This window comes from Mus caroli, unplaced genomic scaffold (genome assembly GCF_978045245.1).
Source record: "Mus caroli unplaced genomic scaffold, Mus_caroli_1 scaffold_10, whole genome shotgun sequence".
In the NCBI taxonomy this organism is placed as follows: domain Eukaryota; kingdom Metazoa; phylum Chordata; class Mammalia; order Rodentia; family Muridae; genus Mus; species Mus caroli.
In genome coordinates, this window is record NW_028227265.1 from 79,176,754 (window position 1) to 79,196,280 (window position 19,527).

The window sequence follows — 19,527 nt, forward strand, 5'->3', positions numbered from 1 at the left end:
CTTCTTTCCCAGTGGTATAGATGACTGCAAACCTACAGTAGAATGAGAGAAATAGAAGACCTCTGTGACAACCACATCACTTGAAAGAAAGAAAGAAAGAAAGAAAGAAAGAAAGAAAGAAAGAAAGAAAGAAAGAAAGAAAGAAAGAAAGAAAGAGAAAGGAAGGAAGGAAGGAAGGAAGGAAGGAAGGAAGAAAGGAAGAAAGGAAGAAAGGAAGAAAGGAAGAAAGGAAGAAAGAAAGAAAGAAAGAAAGAAAGAAAGAAAGAAAGAAAGAAAGAAAGAAAGAAAGAAAGAGAAAGAAAAATGAAAAGTTTTTTGACAAAAGAAATCATTGAAGAAAACTCTTTTTTTTTTTAAAGATTTATTTATTTATTATATGTAAGTACACTGTAGCTGTCTTCAGACTCTCCAGAAGAGGGCGCCAGATCTCGTTACAGATGGTTGTGAGCCACCATGTGGTTGCTGGGGAATTGAACTCTGGACCTTCGGAAGAGCAGTCGGGTGCTCTTACCCACTGAGCCATCTCACCAGCCCCCTGAAGAAAACTCTTAAAAGTTGATAACTCTTCACAGTTGATGGCTTCAGGCAGGAATGAAGTTGTGCAAGAATTCAGGTTTCTTTGTTTGTTTGTTTGTTTGTTTTCTGAAGCAGGGTTCAGAGTTTTATACCATGCTCTATTGAGTGTATTAGCAACGAATATTAGACGTGATTTCTCCCCCTCCTCCTCCTCCTTCTTCCCCTACCTCTCTGTCTTCTTCTCCCTCTCCCCTTCCCTTCACCAGTCTCTCTCTCTCTCCCTCAGTCAAGATGGTGGTGGTTTAGACATGGGAGGATTGGAAAGTGAATATAATTGGGGTGAATCACATGAAATTCCCAATTAATCAATAAAATATTTTGTTGCCAGAACAAAGAAAAGTAAATATTGACTGAGTCTGCCCACTATGGGCCAAGTTAAGGCTTATGCTCCAAGGGAGAGGTTCTATTACTAATGACTGTCTTTATGACTGAACTTCGGGACCAAAATACATTCATTCTTCCATCTGGAGAAGAAAATGCATTTAATTTTTCTTGGGATTTAAATTACTTCCCATTTGTATAAAACATTGCATGATTTGTATTTGCATTAACGTCAAATACGGAATTATATACTCGAATACAAGAACTATTAATCATATTTGTCTCTTTTAAGGTTATTATGTAGATTTTTCTGATCATTTTAATAATGTAACTAATACTAGTAGACGTAGTTTATAGCTCTGTTTTTAGTGGCCCAGCATTACACGTAATAGTTTCACTTTTCTAACATTTTAATTTAATTTCTTATAATAAAATAATTCTTACAATACTCATATATCAAGGAATGATTACATTTATGGACTAAATCTCAAATTCAACCTGTTCTGGTTATCTGGCTGTTTAAAATTAAGAAGGATGAGATGTCAGAACATGGTCCATGAATGATGCTGTGTGAAGAAATTTTTTAGACCTTGTGAGAAAATTCCAAGTAAATCAGAAGAGTATTATAATCTCTGTTGCTCCATAACATAGTTTGTTCTTGCAATATGCTTTCACGTCCCATTCCCAATTGCATCAGATAAGAGTGAGTTTACTTCAAATTATTAATTACACACAGCTGGCTATTGTTATTTGTTTATACACCTCTGTGGGGAAAAAAGTGTGTATATGTGTTCGTGTGTGTTTGCTATATGTGGATTATCAATTTTTATGTATCTATCTATATCTATCTATACTGTCCTTATCAATCCTCAGGAAATAATTTGTCTGAGTTTATGAACAAAGTTGGATGTTGCATGAGACTTTAGTCTGGCTCATTATTAGTTTCCATCTCCCAAGTTCCATTGTCATTATAAAATGATAAAAAGACCATATCCCCAGTAGGACTTTAAATGTATATGAATATATATTACTGAGTGTTCTCTCTCTGATCTTCATAATACATTCCTGTCAAGAAAATAATTGGAATCATCAGAAGATCATGATGCAAGCAAAGGTATCAGAGGTAAAATAGGTAGAAATAAAGTCACCATTATCACTCTATCTTTGTTCAATATTTGTTATATTTCTCTTTTCAGTGAAACTGTTCTGATAGTCTTTTGTTTGCTTGTCCCTTGTATCTTTCAAAAAAAATACTTACTAAAGCACAAAATTATTTCATAATTTTTGTAAGTCTTTTCATTTTTTTTTCTTCATTTTATACACTTTGGAAGGTGCCAAGGCACCTTCCTAATATTGCTTATTCTCTTCTATTAGTAAAAATATCTAAGTCATAGTCTGTAAAAGTCTCATTTATTTCTTCACATGAAGTGAAGAGAGGGGAGCTGTACCTAAAGTTTATTAATACATTGCTTGGGCTGACACCAGAATGTTTCTATTTAATTAACCTGAGGATTAGGCTAGGAAGTTTCTTCCAGAACAATCTAATCTTCTATAGGCTTGACCCTTGAAGTCTTCAGCTTCCAGCTGCTGTCTCCTAACATAGCCCTAGAAAGTCTCAGCCACTGAGACTTACTGTTGAATAAACTTACTCTTTCTGTTTTTTTCTGAACTCTGGCTGGCTGGTTCATCTCACTGGTCCTAGCTCCAACTCCTCTCCAAGCTGAATAATTCAAACTGGCTTCTCTTGTCTTCTGATTGAATTGCTCTGCTTAGAAAAAGTGCCTGTGAATGCCAGGCACTGAACTGCACTGATTGCATGAACACAATGGAACTGCACAGTATTGTATAAACTCATGGAATTCAACCAACTCACTCCCTGCACTATTTTTTTTAATTGGATATTTTATTTATTTACATTTCAAATGTGATCCCCTTTCTCGGTTTTCATTCTGGAAACCCTCTATCCCACCCCCTCACCTGCTTCCATGAGAGTGCTCCCCTACTCACCCACCAACTCATGCTTCCCTGCCCTGGCATTGCCTACAGTGGAGCATGTGTGTGTGTGTGTGTGTGTGTGTGTGTGTGTGTGTGTGTGTGTGTGAGTGTGTGTGTGTGTGTGTGTGTGTGTGTGAGAGAGAGAGAGAGAGAGAGAGAGAGAGAGAGAGAGAGAGAACTTGTGTGCATCTGTCACTCTCTATGTCTCTGTCTCTCTGTCTCTCTGTCTCTGTCTTTCTGTCTGTCTTTGTCTCTCCCTGTCTCCCTGCCTCTGTGTGTGTCTCTGTCTCTCTGTCTCTCTCTGCCTCTCTCTGTCTCTCTCTGTCTCTCTCTCTGTCTCTCTCTCTGTCTCTGTCTCTCTCTCTCTCTCTCTCTCTCTCTCTCTCTGTCTCTCTCTCTGTCTCTCTCTCTGTCTCTCTCCATTTCTCTCTCTCTTCTGTTTCTCTGCTTTCTGTTTCCTAAACATCAGGATGTAAAATACTTATTTACTTCTCCAGTGCCATGCTTGCTGGACAGCAACTATATTCCTATCCTGATGATCATGGATGACATGAATTAAGAACCTGAATCTGTAAGCAAGTCCCCACTGATTTCTTTTATAAGAATTGGCATCATCATGGCACTGTCTAATAGCAATAGAACACTGGCTAAGCACTTTCTGTAGTGGAAGTCAGAGATATGATAGAATCTTTTCATTAAATTTAAATGTCACTTGTGTATTGTTTCTTACTCTCATCCACTTTAATTAGTGATTATTATAAATATTTTCAAATCACAGATGATTTGGATAACAAAAATGTATTATCCACCCAACATGCAATTTTATTAATCTATAAGTAATGGAATAATGCCATTGTGCCAAAAAACGTGTGTAAATGGAGATTTTTGGTAAGAAAATGAAAAATATTCAGATAATTACTTCATGTTTTCTTTTATATATGTGATCTGGCTTTAATTGAAAGACATTAAAAAACAAAGGGGATTATTATAATGCATCCCTCCCTTTTTGTACAATTAATGTAGCCAATCAAAAAAACACAAATTATAATTAAAACATTTTTAAAAAATATTGAACAATTATTAGTGCTTTGTAAGCACAGTTTGATAGTTGAGAAAGAAAGAATATACCCTTTGAAATTTAAGATTCTTCATATAATCTACATCCTCTCCTTGGTGCTATTTATTCAATCTTAACACCTTTGGTAGAAAAGAAAGAGTGAGACTAGGTCAATATTTAAAATTAGAAACATAAAATGAGTTTGGCTTGGTGTGAAGTCAAATCTACAAAATGGTTTCATGGTTTCATAATTTCACATCCGTCCTTATTTTTTAATAAGTTAAATGTAGCATGTGATGCAGATGGTCAAAGTTTCAGCTGGGTTAATTAAAAAGATAAAATGCATTTTAAAGCACCTTTTATATCTACCACATTAGATAGAAATAAAGATAATTATGTCTCTAAAATAGAACCATATTACCCTAGCAAGTACACTTTCTTGCTTAGAGGAGCTGGAGTTCGGACCCTTGGAAATTGATTCAACATGATTCACATACATGAGAATACAGTATCTGGGAATAGACTGAAATATTAAAAAGAACAAAGAAGTGTGGGGGTCTGTCTGTCTATGAAAGTATTTATGTGAATACATCCATCTTTGTGCATATTCACAGTTGTATGTGTGTGTGTGTGTGTGTGTGTGTGTGTGTGTATGTTTGTGTGTGTGCTTGTGTGTGCAAATGTAGAGGCAGATGATGTCTTCCACTACCTTCCTTAGTGGACTCCCTCCTTAACTGATGAGACTGAGTCTCTCATTGAATGTGAATCTCAAATATTTGGCCTGACTGACTGTCTAGTTACTGACTTTATTTTCCCACTAGTTGCATGTAATATGTCGCACAACAAAAATCTATCTTGAAGTAGATTACACAGGTTTTGTTTATTATAAAAATATGTTAAAACAATCAACTTAGAGAGAAAAGAGTTATTTTGGTTCATAGTCTGAGACATTTTACCCCACAATCAACGAACTGATTCTGCTACTTTGGGGCATTAGTAAGACTTTTCTCATATCATAGCCAAGAAACAAAGAAAAAAAAAAAACAAGTTATTGGCATCTGTCTAAATATCCTCTTTAAGGGCAGACTATTACTGACAGAATAATACCTGCCAAGCATTGATTTTTTTTTACTGTTTAAATAGCTTCACTGTGTACAGAGATGGGAACAAAAACTGTATTGTGTGAAACTTACATAAAACTTCTGATTGGAGTTAAAGCATGAGGACACCTAGAGGAAATGAAGATGCTGTAACTAACCAAAACATACTTTCCAAATTATCTATGTGCAGATGAAAAAATTATTTTAAAATAGCAGAAGTCAATCTTTTACAATTAATATTTTCATATTTGTATACAATATATTTTGATCATTATTTACTCTACTGACTACTCCCAAAATTCCCCACATGCTTCCAGAACATTTTTTTCCCAATTTTACATTCAATGTTTTCAACCCACATGCCATATGTGTTAGCAGGCATGTGAGGTCATACATGGAATCATGTATAACCTGGTATTCACCATAACTGTGGAGGCCATCTGGAGAAACATATTACTGAAATCTGAAAGAAGACCTGCTTTGACCTGGGAAAGAGATGCTGTGGTTGAACAACTTCCCAAACAAAGTAGTCATCAATTCATAAAGCCAGGTATCAGGTAAAGCCAATACAATCTTTCTTTTTGAAACAAAAGTCAAAATCAAGGCAGGGACAATCAGAATTTGCCTATGCAAAAGAATGAATTATGTTGTATTTCTTACTAGAATTTGTAGAATGTCTATTACCAGCCATTTACAAATAACTTCTTTTTATTAAATTTAATTTTATTTTTTACTTATTCACTCTACATCCCACACAATGTACCCAATCCCACAATCCATCCACCCTCTGCTTTTCCTCTGAGTGGGTGGGACTCCCAGGGTATCTCCCACCCTGGCATTCCACGTATCTGTGAGGCTAGGTGCTTCCTCTCCCGCTGAAGCCACACAAGGCAGCCCAGCTAGATGAACAAATCTGACATGAAAACCAAGCTGTGCAACTGGAACTTATGTAGTGAAAATCATAGATCTAACTTTTGATACTCCATAACAGACGCATCTCTGGATTTGGAGAGAGGTAAGATGGGGAAATAGTCTGTAGTCTTAATGTGTTTTGCTTTTATATTATATTATATTATATTATATTATATTATATTATATTATATTATATTATTTATTCTCTCTCTCTCTCTCTCTCTCTCTCTCTCTCTCTCTCTCTGTGTATGTGTGATTAAAAATATTGTAGTTGGTTTTTTTCATTCTAACATGTGAACCCTAAAAAAAACCAAACAAACAAACAAAAAAAAACAAAACAAAAAAACCAAACTTGGGTCATCAGCCTTGGCTGAAGCATCTTTACTCTATAATCTAAATAGTGCTACTATCTGTCTATCTATCTATCTATCTATCTATCTATCTATCTATCTATCTATCTAGATAGATAGATTATAGAGATAGAGAAAAATATAGATATAGAGACAGAGTATATAGATAAATGTTTATCCCAGAGAGAGAGAGAGAGCAATGTTAATGAGTAATTAAAAAGAAAGGTTAAAAAATTATTCTTTCCATTTCTAGTATAAATGGGAATGTTGTACAGTACAAAGTATAACATGCTCCTCTATATTGACTACTAGAAATAAATCCTGTGACATCAGAATAGGAAATTTCAACATTAACACCACCCAAGCAAAATATATCAATATTAAAAAAATGAGAATAATTGTAGAAGAGTTTATAAACAACATTTAAGACTAAACACATGTAATTTTGGTCCATGTTATTTGCTTCTAAATACCTCTCAAAAATAAAATTAATGGTACTTTCCTCAATATGTATAAATGTTATCTATGTTTTAAATGTAATACTGTATATTTACAAAGTATATATACATACAGTATTACACATAAAACATAGATAATTTATAATATGTTATGAACAGATACACACACACACATATATATATATGTATAGACACATACATATGAATATATATAATATATTGTTTAATAGAATATATGTATACATATATATATATATGTTATTGTTCTATTGATTGTTGATGTGAATAACAGGCATGGCCAAGAAGATTCTTATTTAAAAAGGCATATAATTGGAGGTTTGCTTACAGTTAATGAGCAACTATTAGTCCATGATCCCTGGGAAGCAGACAGACACGCCAGTGGAGCTATAATGAAGAGATTTGCCCCCCTGTGTGTGAGAAAGACACTGGACTTAGAGTAGGCTTTTGAAACTTCAAAACCCACTTCCAGTGACATACCTCCTCTAATAAGACCATACCGGGCTGGTGAGATGGCTCAGTGGCTAAGAGCACCGACTGCTCTTCCAAAGGTCTTGAGTTCAAATCCCAGCAACCACATGGTGGCTCACAACCATCCGCAACGAGATCTGGCACCCTCTTCTGGAGTGTCTGAAGACAGCTACAGTGTACTTACATGTAATAAATAAATAAATAAATAAAAAGAAATCAGAGAACAGCTCATGTGAAAAAAAAAAAAAAAAAAAAAAGACCATACCTCCAAATCCTTCTCAAAAATTCCACTAACTACAAACCAAACATTTAAATGTATGAACTTATGGGAGCCATTCTCAATCAAACCAGCACATTCTATTTGTAGAATTAAAATGCAAGTAGACAATTTACTAAATAACATACTGAAGAAAATAAAGCTTCATACAATATTTCTAACACAACTTTTTATTGGTTCCTTCCTATTACCTATCTACATGGAGAACAAGTAAAACAAAAACAATAGCAAAACAACATAAACAAACAAACAAATAAATAAATACTTGTTATGTTTATGACCATATGACAATGTAGGTTAAGGCCCTTCTAGAGCCGAAGTTGTAGGAAGAAGATTTCTTTGTAAACCCAGAATACTAGTTTCTCACCCAAACACATGAATGTAGTAACATAGGATGGCACACAAAACTAATCCAAACTTATTCTTCTATATTAGAGTCAACATGTAACATGTAAAAAATAACAATTAAGTGACTTCATTGGCATATCTAATTTTATTTTTTGAAACAGATAATGACTTTTCCCTATGATTATTTGCTCAGTATCCTACATCAATTCCCTAAATTTTGAGTGTGTAACAGACTTAATATGGCATATACATGCAATACTTAAACCAGAATAAGTGAGTATTCATTATATATTGCCACGGACCAGCCTCTGTTGGCCCCCCTCAATCTGCTGGAAATTAGGGTTCCGGACAGGTGGGCAAGGAGTTGGTGATGAAAGGTTGACAAACAGACACAGGCACAAAGGAGTGCTACATCTGGATGCATTTTCTCAGTGAGCACGAGTCTTATGATACAGAAGAAAACCAAAAAAGCTAGGTGAATACATCTGCCAAGGTACACTGGTTCTTTACACAAAACAAAGAAAATGCATACATAAAAAGATGGCGAGACCAATTATGTGGTCAATTTTGGAGAAGGTACCATGAGGTGCTGAGACATCCTTAATCATCAGGGAAATGCAAATCAAAACAACCCTGAGATTCCACCTCACACCAGTCAGAATGGCTAAGATGAAAAATTCAGGTGATAGCAGATGCTGGCGAGGATGTGGAGAAAGAGGAACGCTCCTCCATTGTTGGTGGGATTGCAAGCTTGTACAACCATTCTGGAAATCAGTCTGGTGGTTCCTCAGAAAATTGGACATAGTACTACCGGAGGATCCAGCAATACCTCTCCTGGGCATATATCCAGAAGATGTCCCAACCGGTAAGAAGGACACATGCTCCACTATGTTCATAGCAGCCTTATTTATAATAGCCAGAAGCTGGAAAGAACCCAGATGCCCCTCAACAGAGGAATGGATACAGAAAATGTGGTCCATTTACACAATGGAGTACTACTCAGCTATTAAAAAAATGAATTTATGAAATTCCTAGGCAAATGGATGGACCTGGAGGGCATCATTCTGAATGAGGTAACTCAATCACAAAGGAACTCTCACAATATGTACTCACTGATAAGTGGATATTAGCCCAGAAACTTAGGATACCCAAGATATAAGATATAATTTGCTAAACGCATTAAACTCAAGAGAACGAAGACCAAAGTGTGGATACTTTGCCCCTTCTTAGAATTGGGAACAAAACACCCATGGAAGGAGTTACAGAGACAAAATTTGGAAGTGGACGAAAGGATGGACTATCTAGTGATTGCCATATCCAGAGATCCATCCCATGATCAGCTTCCAAACGCTGACACCATTGCATACACTAGCAAGATTTTGCTGAAAGGACCCAGATATAGCTGTCTCTTGTGAGACTATGCCAGGGCCTAGCAAACACAGAAGTGGATGCTCACAGTCAGCTATTGAATGGATCACAGGGCCCCCAATGGAGGAGCTAGAGAAAGCACCCAAGGAACTAAAGGGAACTTCACTTCAACCCTATAGGTGGAACAACAATATGAACTAACCAGTACCCCGGAGTTCTTGTCTCTAGCTGCATATGTATCAAAAGATGGCCTAATAGGCCATCACTTGAAAGAGAGGCCCTTTGGACTTACAAACACTATATGCCCCAGTACAGGGGAATGCCAGGGCCAAAAAGGGGGGAGTGGGTGGGTAGGGGAGGGTGGGTGTGGGTATGGGGGACTTTTGGTATAGCATTGGAAATGTAAATGAGCTAAATACATAATAAAAAATGGAAAAAAAAAGATGGCAAGAGCCAGGCTAAGTTTTCAACTGAGAATAGGAACAACCCTTAATTAAGATCAGCTAAAAACAGGAGCCAGGTGACTGCTCTGATGCAATGCTAGTCTATTGTTAAACCCACCACCAGGGGTCCTTTAGTAAATACCTTATTATGCTATTCCTCTTGGCCTAGTGAAAAACCTGCATGAGGGGAATTCCTTCTACTAACCCTTTCATGAAACCATAACCCACCTATTTTGTAGGCCATTGTGTATCCCTTTACATGGATGTGACTCAGCTGTTGTTCTAAGTAATTACTATGGGGACTAGCCCTGAGCTTTCTAGCTCTTATTCAATTTAATTGTAATGCCTGATTATTTTCACTGTCTCTACTAGAGGTAAATTTGAATGTTACTATGTAGGTAACATTCTTAATGAATTCTAAGTTCAGGGTCAGCTCAAGGACTTTTTAGGGCATGTGGACACTGGTGGAGGCTTAGTTATATGTCAAAATCAATCCTTAAAGGCACTTATAATAAAACAATACTGAAGGAGAGCACAAGGATCCATACACCAGACTAACACAGGGACAAGTTTTAAGTAGATGGGCTATTGGAATGCCAAGGTTCCAGGAGGCTAAGTTTCCATGAATCTCTTTGCCTCAGGACAATTTCCAGGTTTCTAGGCCTGTCACACAAGTCACTACTGGAGTGGATATAGCAATGTATGTGTATATATGTATAACCTACAAAAATTTGGTTTCCCCTCTTCAGGATCTCCACATAAGAGTACTTACACTGAAACATATAGAAGAGAAAATGTGGAATAGCTTTCAATGCATTGGCATAGGAGGAAATTTCCTGAAAAAAACATCAATGGCTCAAGTTCTAAGATGAACAATTGGGAAATGGGACAACCATGAAACTCAAAAGCTTATGTTAGGCAGAGGACATGATCAAAAGGACAAAACAGCAACTCAAAAGCTAGACTAAAAACAAACCAAACCAAACCAAACCAAACCAAAAACAAAAAACAAACAAACAAACAAAAAATAAAAAAGCAGAAATAAAAAGAAAAGAAAAAAACACAACCAAATAACCCAATTAAAAAATGTATACATAGAAAATACAACTCTATTACAGAAAGTCACATTATTAATGTTTTTGCTTATTGTGGATTTCTTAGCATTTTCCAGCTCCATGTAATAAACAGCTATTTTACCTATACTATGGTTATGGCTTCATGCCTGTGTTTTCTTGTATATTATCAAATTACTGGCAAGGTACAATAAAAGAACAACAACCATCACCTAAGCTTATTTACCATATAGTTGCTTATGAGATTGGAATGTAATTACTTGCCCTTTTCTTTTAACTACTTACTATTTAATTTTCATCTCTTTGGTAGTTTGAATATGCTTGGCCCATAGGAAGGGGCAATATTAGTAGGTGTGGCCTTGTTGAAGGAAGTTTGTCACTGTGGGTGTGGACTTTGAGGTCTCAAGCTCTGTACAGTGTATGACACATACCCTTTTTCTGGCTGCTGCCCTTACTTCAGTAACATGATCATTTTTTCACTCAAAACAAATGTCCCTCTATCTTGGAATACCCTAAAGACTATTAATTATATCATAACTATTTGTTATTGTTGTAGAAAACCTTTTCTTACCTTTATACATGAGATGAAAACTTCTTAAGATCTCTCATCTGACTACATTATTATTGGGTCTATTTATTTTAAGTCTAAGTCAACAATATACTTTCTTCTCACTAGTCTTCAAAACTTCCTACTTTTCCCTAATATAAGTTTCCTATGGAAACAACAACCAAGAAACCTTTTATCTACCAGTATATTCTCAAAACCTCCTCCAGTTTTAGGCATGTAGGAACTTCCTACTTATTCTAGTATGCAGAAAAGCCTTGTGACATACGGAAAGTTATAATCTGGTTTAAGGACTTACTCATTACATTATTTAGATCTCATTTGCTTAATGAATAAGGATGAGTGAGCTAATCCCAATCTAAGATTATGTTTGGAAGGCTTAAGTGTAGATAAATTCAATATTTGAAGAAATGCCATGTAAAAGGACAGAGAGTTTTGATATCTACCATTACATAAGTACATCTGAGGGAGCTTTCTAAAGTAAACTAAGAAATAGTAGTTCTAGATCTCCAAATGACGATTGTTGTGCATCAGGTTTTGAGCTAAAAAACTGTTTTAAATGTCAAGATATCAGAGTTTTTAGTAAAATCGCCTCTTTGACTTTTTCTTTATAGGAAGACTTATGTGACAATTTCTTGTATTGTAAAAATTACCAGCCGGGCGTGGTGGTGCACGCCTTTAATCCCAGCACTCGGGAGGCAGAGGCAGGCGAATTTCTGAGTTCGAGGCCAGCCTGGTCTACAAAGTGAGTTCCAGGACAGCCAGGGCTACACAGAGAAACCCTGTCTCGAAAAACCAAAAAAAAAAAAAAAAAAAAAAAAAAAAATTACCATGTTTCCACAGAAAATGTCTTTGAAGGCTAGAATAAGTGTGGATTCTAATTCCATTTCTACCATAATAAATGCCTATGTAAGCTTGAAAGTGTTCAGTGATTGTCAAATTAAAATATGTAATAAAAATATTTACTTCTTGAATAAAAATGACATTTTAATTCTTGAGCTTTATAAACATATGTAACTTTATAACCACAAACTACAGAAGTGATTCTTTTGTTTTATTTATAGAATGCTCCACACAGAGAGAACCAAAGAGCAGGTAAACTTGACAAGTTTCAGAAATGCCTGCAATACATAGCAGTGCTTCTATGGAACTCAGTATTACTAGACAAATGGTAAGCTATCTACACTTCTCCGAAAAGCTGCTTTTATATCAAGCAATGTTATAGCTTTCCATACTTACATTTTATGTATATATAAGGAATGATTTCTATCTTAGTATGGAATATGGGAAGAACTTCTAAATAAAGTTTGCCAGGAAACATGTTGCTTGCACTCTTATTGGACAAGCATGAACATCGTAGGGACAGCAGATTATAGCAGAGGGCAAAATAGGTCTTCCCTTTTTCTGCATTACATTCTTTGACACTATTTTTAGTGTCATTGTATGATGATCTTATTTAAAATCATATTTGTTATGTTAAAAAGTGGTAGATTTAGTCATAGCCACTGTATATGTTCCCAGACTAAGTATGTATTTTTTCCTGAAATGTGATTAGATGATTTTTCGTAGAGTTTGTTGTTTACATGCCTGTCTCTTAGAGTAATTGCAAAGCACATGCAGTTCATACACACCAGCGGATCACATGGGCAGAGTTCACAAACCTTGGTCTGTGCTTGATTTTCATCCGTTAAGCTCTTAACAAGGACAGCATAAATCTCAATTTGGAAACGTTTGCATTGATTTGAAGAACGCAAGTTATGAATGTATAGGTTCTCTTTATTATTATCTTTTTTTTATATAAAATATTGGTCTGAAAACCCCCAATTAGCAGGCAACAAAGAAAAAAGTCAGAATTTTTGGCAAAAAAAAATGGTGTTAAGAGCAGATTTGTTATTTGAAGGAAGTAAAACTGTGTACACTGTGAATCTATCTTAGAGTCATTGGCTTATGTGTTTTCCAGAGGAAGAATATAAAGATCAATGTAAGGAAATCTGCTAAAAGTAGGGGTAAATATGTTGGTCATCTCCAAAAGTTTAAAAATAATTAAAAGTACAAATTTATTTTCTTTTCAGAGTTTTTAAAGTGAAATATCCAAATTAACACTATCCATTTAATTTAAAAATTACTGGATGTCAAATTGCATATGTTCAGTTTCCCATAATAAAATAATCCTCATTAGTTAGGGAAGCAGAAACCGGCCTGAGTAGGACCACAGGCCTCATCCGGCCGGATCAGCACCCGGGTAGCGGGAGCGCAGGGTTGCCTGACACCCTCAAGCTACCCACGACCCCCGCCGCAGGATTTTGGGACTGCTGGTGAGTGGAACACAGCTTCTGCTCCAATCCAATTGCGCGGGACCTGAGACTGCATTAGTTAGGGAAGCAGAAACCGGCCTGAGTAGGGCCACAGGCCTCATCCGGCCGGATCAGCGCCGGGGTAGCGGGGAGCAGAGTTGCCTGACACCCGCCAGCTACCCACGACCCCCGCCACAGGATTTTGGGACTGCTGGTGAGTGGAACACAGCTTCTGCTCCAGTCCAATCACGCGGGACCTGAGACTGCTCCGGTTGGGGAGAGAGAAATCCGGCCTACATAGGGCCACAACCCTCTTCCGGTCAGAAAAGCACCGGGGCAGCTAAGGCGCAGGGTCAGCTGACACTCACCAGCTACCCACAACACCCGCCACAGGATCTTAAGACTTCTGGAGAGTGGAACACAGCTTCTGCTCCAATCCAATTGCACGCGGGACCAGAGACTGCATTAGTTAGGGAAGCAGAAAACCGGAGTAGGACCACAGGCCTCTTCCGGCTGGACCAGCACCAGGGTACCATCAGCTACCCACGACCCCCACCACAGGATTTAGAGACTGCTGGTGAGTGGAACACAGCTTCTACTCCAATCTTTAAACAGTGACAACAATAACAACTAACCCCAGAGATTACCAGATGGCGAAAGGTAAACGTAATAATCTTACTAACAGAAACCAAGACCACTCACCATCATCAGAACCCAGCATCCCCACTTCGCCCAGTCCAGGGCACCCCAACACACCGGAAAAGCTAGACACGGATTTAAAAGCATATCTCCTGATGATGATAGAGGACTTCAAGAAGGACTTTAATAACACACTTAAAGAAATACAGGAGAACACTGCTAAACAGGCAGAAGACAATAAAGAGGAAGCACAAAAATCCCTTAAAGAATTGCAGGAGAACACTGCTAAAGAGTTACAAATCCTTAAAGAAAAACAGGATAACATAATCAAACAGGTAGAAGTCCTTACAGAAAAACAGGAAAACATATCCAAACAGATGATGGAAATGAACAAAACCATACTAGACCTAAAAAGGGAAGTAGACACAATAAAGAAAACCCAAAATGAGGCAACACTGGAGATAGAAACCCTAGGAAAGAAATCTGGAACCATAGATACGAGCATCAGCAACAGAATACAAGAGATGGAAGAGAGAATCTCAGGTGCAGAAGATTCCATAGAGAACATCGGCACAACAATCAAGGAAAATGTAAAATGCAAAAAGATCCTAACTCAAAACATCCAAGAAATACAGGACACAATGAGAAGACCAAACCTACGGATAATAGGAGTGGATGAGAATGAAGATTTTCAACTCAAAGGACCAGCAAACATCTTCAACAAAATTATAGAAGAAAACTTCCCAAATCTAAAGAAAGAGATGCCCATGAACATACAAGAAGCCTACAGAACTCCAAATAGACTGGACCAGAAAAGAAATACCTCCCGACACATTATAATCAGAACAACAAATGCTCTAAATAAAGATAGAATACTAAAAGCAGTAAGAGAAAAAGGCCAAGTAACATATAAAGGCAAGCCTATCAGAATTACACGAGATTTTTGACCAGAGACTATGAAAGCCAGAAGATCCTGGACAGATGTTATACAGACACTAAAAGAACACAAATTCCAGCCCAGGCTACTATACCCAGCCAAACTCTGAATTAACATAGATGGAGAAACCAAAGTATTCCACGACAAAACCAAATTCACACATTATCTCTCCACGAATCCAGCCCTTCAAAGGATAATAACAGAAAAAAACCAATACAAGGACAGGAACCACGCCCTAGAAACAACAAGAAGGTAATCCCTCAACAAACCTAAAAGAAGACAGCCACAAGAACAAAATGCCAACTTTAACAACAAAAATAACAGGAAACAACAATTACTTTTCCTTAATATCTCTTAATATCAATGGACTCAACTCCCCGATAAAAAGACATAGACTAACAAACTGGCTACACAAACAAGACCCAACATTTTGCTGCTTACAGGAAACTCATCTCAGAGAAAAGGATAGACACTACCTCAGAATGAAAGGCTGGAAAACAATTTTCCAAGCAAATGGCATGAAGAAACAAGCTGGAGTAGCCATTCTAATATCTGATAAGATTGACTTCCAACCCAAAGTCATTAAAAAAGACAGGGAGGGACACTTCATACTCATCAAAGGTAAAATCCTCCAAGAGGAACTATCAATCCTGAATATCTATGCTCCAAATACAAAGGCAGCCACATTCATTAAAGAAACTTTAGTAAATCTCAAAGCACACATTGCACCTCATACAATAATAGTGGGAGACTTCAACACACCACTTTCACCAATGGACAGATCATGGAAACAGAAACTAAACAGGGACACAGAGAAACTAAGAGAAATTATGAATCAAATGGATCTGGCAGATATCTACAGAACATTCTATCCTAAAACAAAAGGAAATACCTTCTTCTCAGCACCTCATGGTACCTTCTCCAAAATTGACCACATAATTGGTCAATTTTGGTCACAAAATTGTCAAATAATTGGTCACAAAGCAGGCCTCAACAGATATAAAAATATTGAAATTGTCCCATGCATCCTATAAAATCACCATGGACTAAGGCTGATCTTCAATAACAAAATAAATAATAGAAAGCCAACCTTCACGTGGAAACTGAACAACACTCTTCTCAATGATACCTTGGTCAAGGAAGGAATAAAGAAAGAAATTAAGGACTTTTTAGAGTTCAATGAAAATGAAGCCACAACATACCCAAACTTATGGGACGCAATGAAAGCATTTCTAAGAGGAAAACTCATAGCTCTGAGTGCCTCCAAAAGGAAACTAGAGAGAGCACACATTAGCAGCTTGACAACACACCTAAAAGCACTAAAACAAAAGGAAGCAAATTCACCCAAGAGGAGTAGACAGCAGGAAATAATCAAACTCAGGGGTGAAATCAACCAAGTGGAAACAAGAAAAACTATTCAAAGAATCAACCAATCAAGGAGCTGGTTCTTTGAGAAAATCAACAAGATAGATAAACCCTTAGCCAGACTCACTAGAGGGCACAGGGAAAGCATCCTAATTAACAAAATCAGAAATGAAAAAGGAGACATAACAACAGATCCTGAAGACATCCAAAACACCATCAGATCCTTCTACCAAAGGCTATACTCAACAAAACTGGAGAACCTGGATGAAATGGAGAAGTTCCTAGACAGATACCAGGTACCAAAGTTGAATCAAGATCAGGTTAATGATCTAAACAGCCCTATATCCCCCAAAGAAATAGAAGCAGTCATTAATAGTCTCCCAACTAAAAAAAGCCCAGGACCAGATGGGTTTAGTGCAGAGTTCTATCAGACCTTCAAAGAAGATCTAATCCCAGTTCTTCACAAACTATTCCACAAAATAGAAACAGAAGGTACTCTACCCAACTCATTCTATGAAGCCACAATTACTCTGATACCTAAACCACAAAAAGACCCAACAAAGATAGAAAACTTCAGACCAATATCCCTTATGAATATTGATGCAAAAATCCTCAATAAAGTTCTTGCTAACCGAATCCAAGAACACATCAAAACAATCATCCATCCTGACCAAGTAGGTTTCATCCCAGGGATGCAGGGATGGTTCAATATACGGAAATCCATCAACGTAATCCAGTATATAAACAAACTCAAAGACAAAAACCACATGGTCATCTCGTTAGATGCGGAAAAAGCATTTGACAAGATCCAACACCCATTCATGATAAAAGTCTTGGAAAGATCAGGAATTCAAGGCCCATACCTAACCATGATAAAAGCAATCTACAGCAAACCAGTAGCCAACATCAAAGTAAATGGTGAGAAGCTTGAAGCAATCCCTCTAAAATCAGGGACTAGACAAGGCTGTCCACTTTCTCCATACCTATTCAACATTATACTTGAAGTCCTAGCCAGAGCAATTCGACAACAAAAGGAGATCAAAGGGATACAAATTGGAAAAGATGAAGTCAAAATATCACTTTTTGCAGATGATATGATAGTATATATGTGACCCTAAAAATTCCACCAGAGAACTCCTAAGCCTGATAAACAGCTTCGGTGAAGTAGCTGGATATAAAATTAACTCAAACAAATCAATGGCCTTTCTCTACACAAAGAATAAACAGGCTGAGAAAGAAATTAGGGAAACAACACCCTTCTCAATAGTCACAAAGAATATAAAATATCTTGGCGTGACTCTAACTAAGGAAGTGAAAGATCTGTATAATAAAAACTTCAAGTCTCTGAAGAAAGAAATTCTAGAAGATCTCAGAAGATGGAAAGATCTCCCATGCTCATGGATTGGCAGGATCAACATTGTAAAAATGGCTATCTTGCCAAAAGCAATCTACAGATTCAATGCAATCCCCATCAAAATTCCAACTCAATTCTTCAACGAATTAGAAAGTGCAATCTGCAAATTCATCTGGAATAACAAAAAACCTAGGATAGCAAAAACTCTTCTCAAGGATAAAAGAACCTCTGGTGGAATCACCATGCCGGACCTAAAGCTGTACTACAGAGCAATTGTGATAAAAACTGCATGGTACTGGTATAGTGACAGACAAATAGACCAATGGAATAGAATTGAAGACCCAGAAATGAACCCACACACCTATGGTCACTTGATCTTCGACAAGGGAGTTAAAAACATCCAGTGGAAGAAAGACAGCATTGTCAACAAATGGTGCTGGCACAACTGGTTGTTAACATGTAGAAGAATGCGAATTGATCCATTCCTATCTCCTTGTACTAAGGTCAAGTCTAAGTGGATCAAGGAACTTCACATAAAACCAGAGACACTGAAACTTATAGAGGAGAAAGTGGGGAAAAGCCTTGAAGATATGGGTACAGGGGAAAAATTCCTGAATAGAACAGTAATGGCTTGGGCTGTAAGATCGAGAATTGACAAGTGGGACCTCATGAAACTACAAAGCTTCTGCAAGGCTAAAGACACCATCAATAAGACAAAAAAACCACCAACAGATTGGGAAAGGATCTTCACCTATCCTAAATCAGATAAGGGACTAATATCCAATATATATAAAGAACTCAAGAAGGTGGACTCCAGAAAGTCAAATAACCCCATTAAAAAATGGGGCTCAGAACTGAACAAAGAATTCTCACCTGAGGAATACCGAATGGCAGAGAAACACCTGAAAAAATGTTCAACATCCTTAATCATCAGGGAAATGCAAATCAAAACAACCCTGAGATTCCACCTCACACCAGTCAGAATGGCTAAGAATCAAAAATTCAGGTGACAGCAGATGCTGGCGAGGATTCGGAGAAAGAGGAACACTCCTCCATTGTTGGTGGGATTGCAAGCTTGTACAACCACTCTGGAAATCAGTCTGGCGGTTCCTCAGAAAATTGGACATAGTACTACAGGAGGATCCAGCAATACCTCTCCTGGGCATATATCCAGAAGATGTCCCAACCGGTAAAAAGGACACATGCTCCACTATGTTCATAGCAGCCCTATTTATAATAGCCAGAACCTGGAAAGAACCCAGATGTCCCTCAACAGAGGAATGGATACAGAAATTATGGTACATTTACACAATGGAGTACTACTCAGCTATTAAAAAGAATGAATTTATGAAATTCCTAGCCAAATGGATGGACCTGGAGGGCATCATCTTGAGTGAAGTAACACAATCACAAAAGAACTCACACAATATGTATTCATTGATAAGTGGATATTAGCCCAAAACTTAGGATACCCAAGATATAAGATACAATTTGATAAACGCATGAAACTCAAGAAGAATGAAGACCAAAGTGTGGACACTGTGCACCTTCTTAGAATTGGGAACAAAACACCCAGGGAAGGAGTTACAGAGACAAAGTTCGTAGC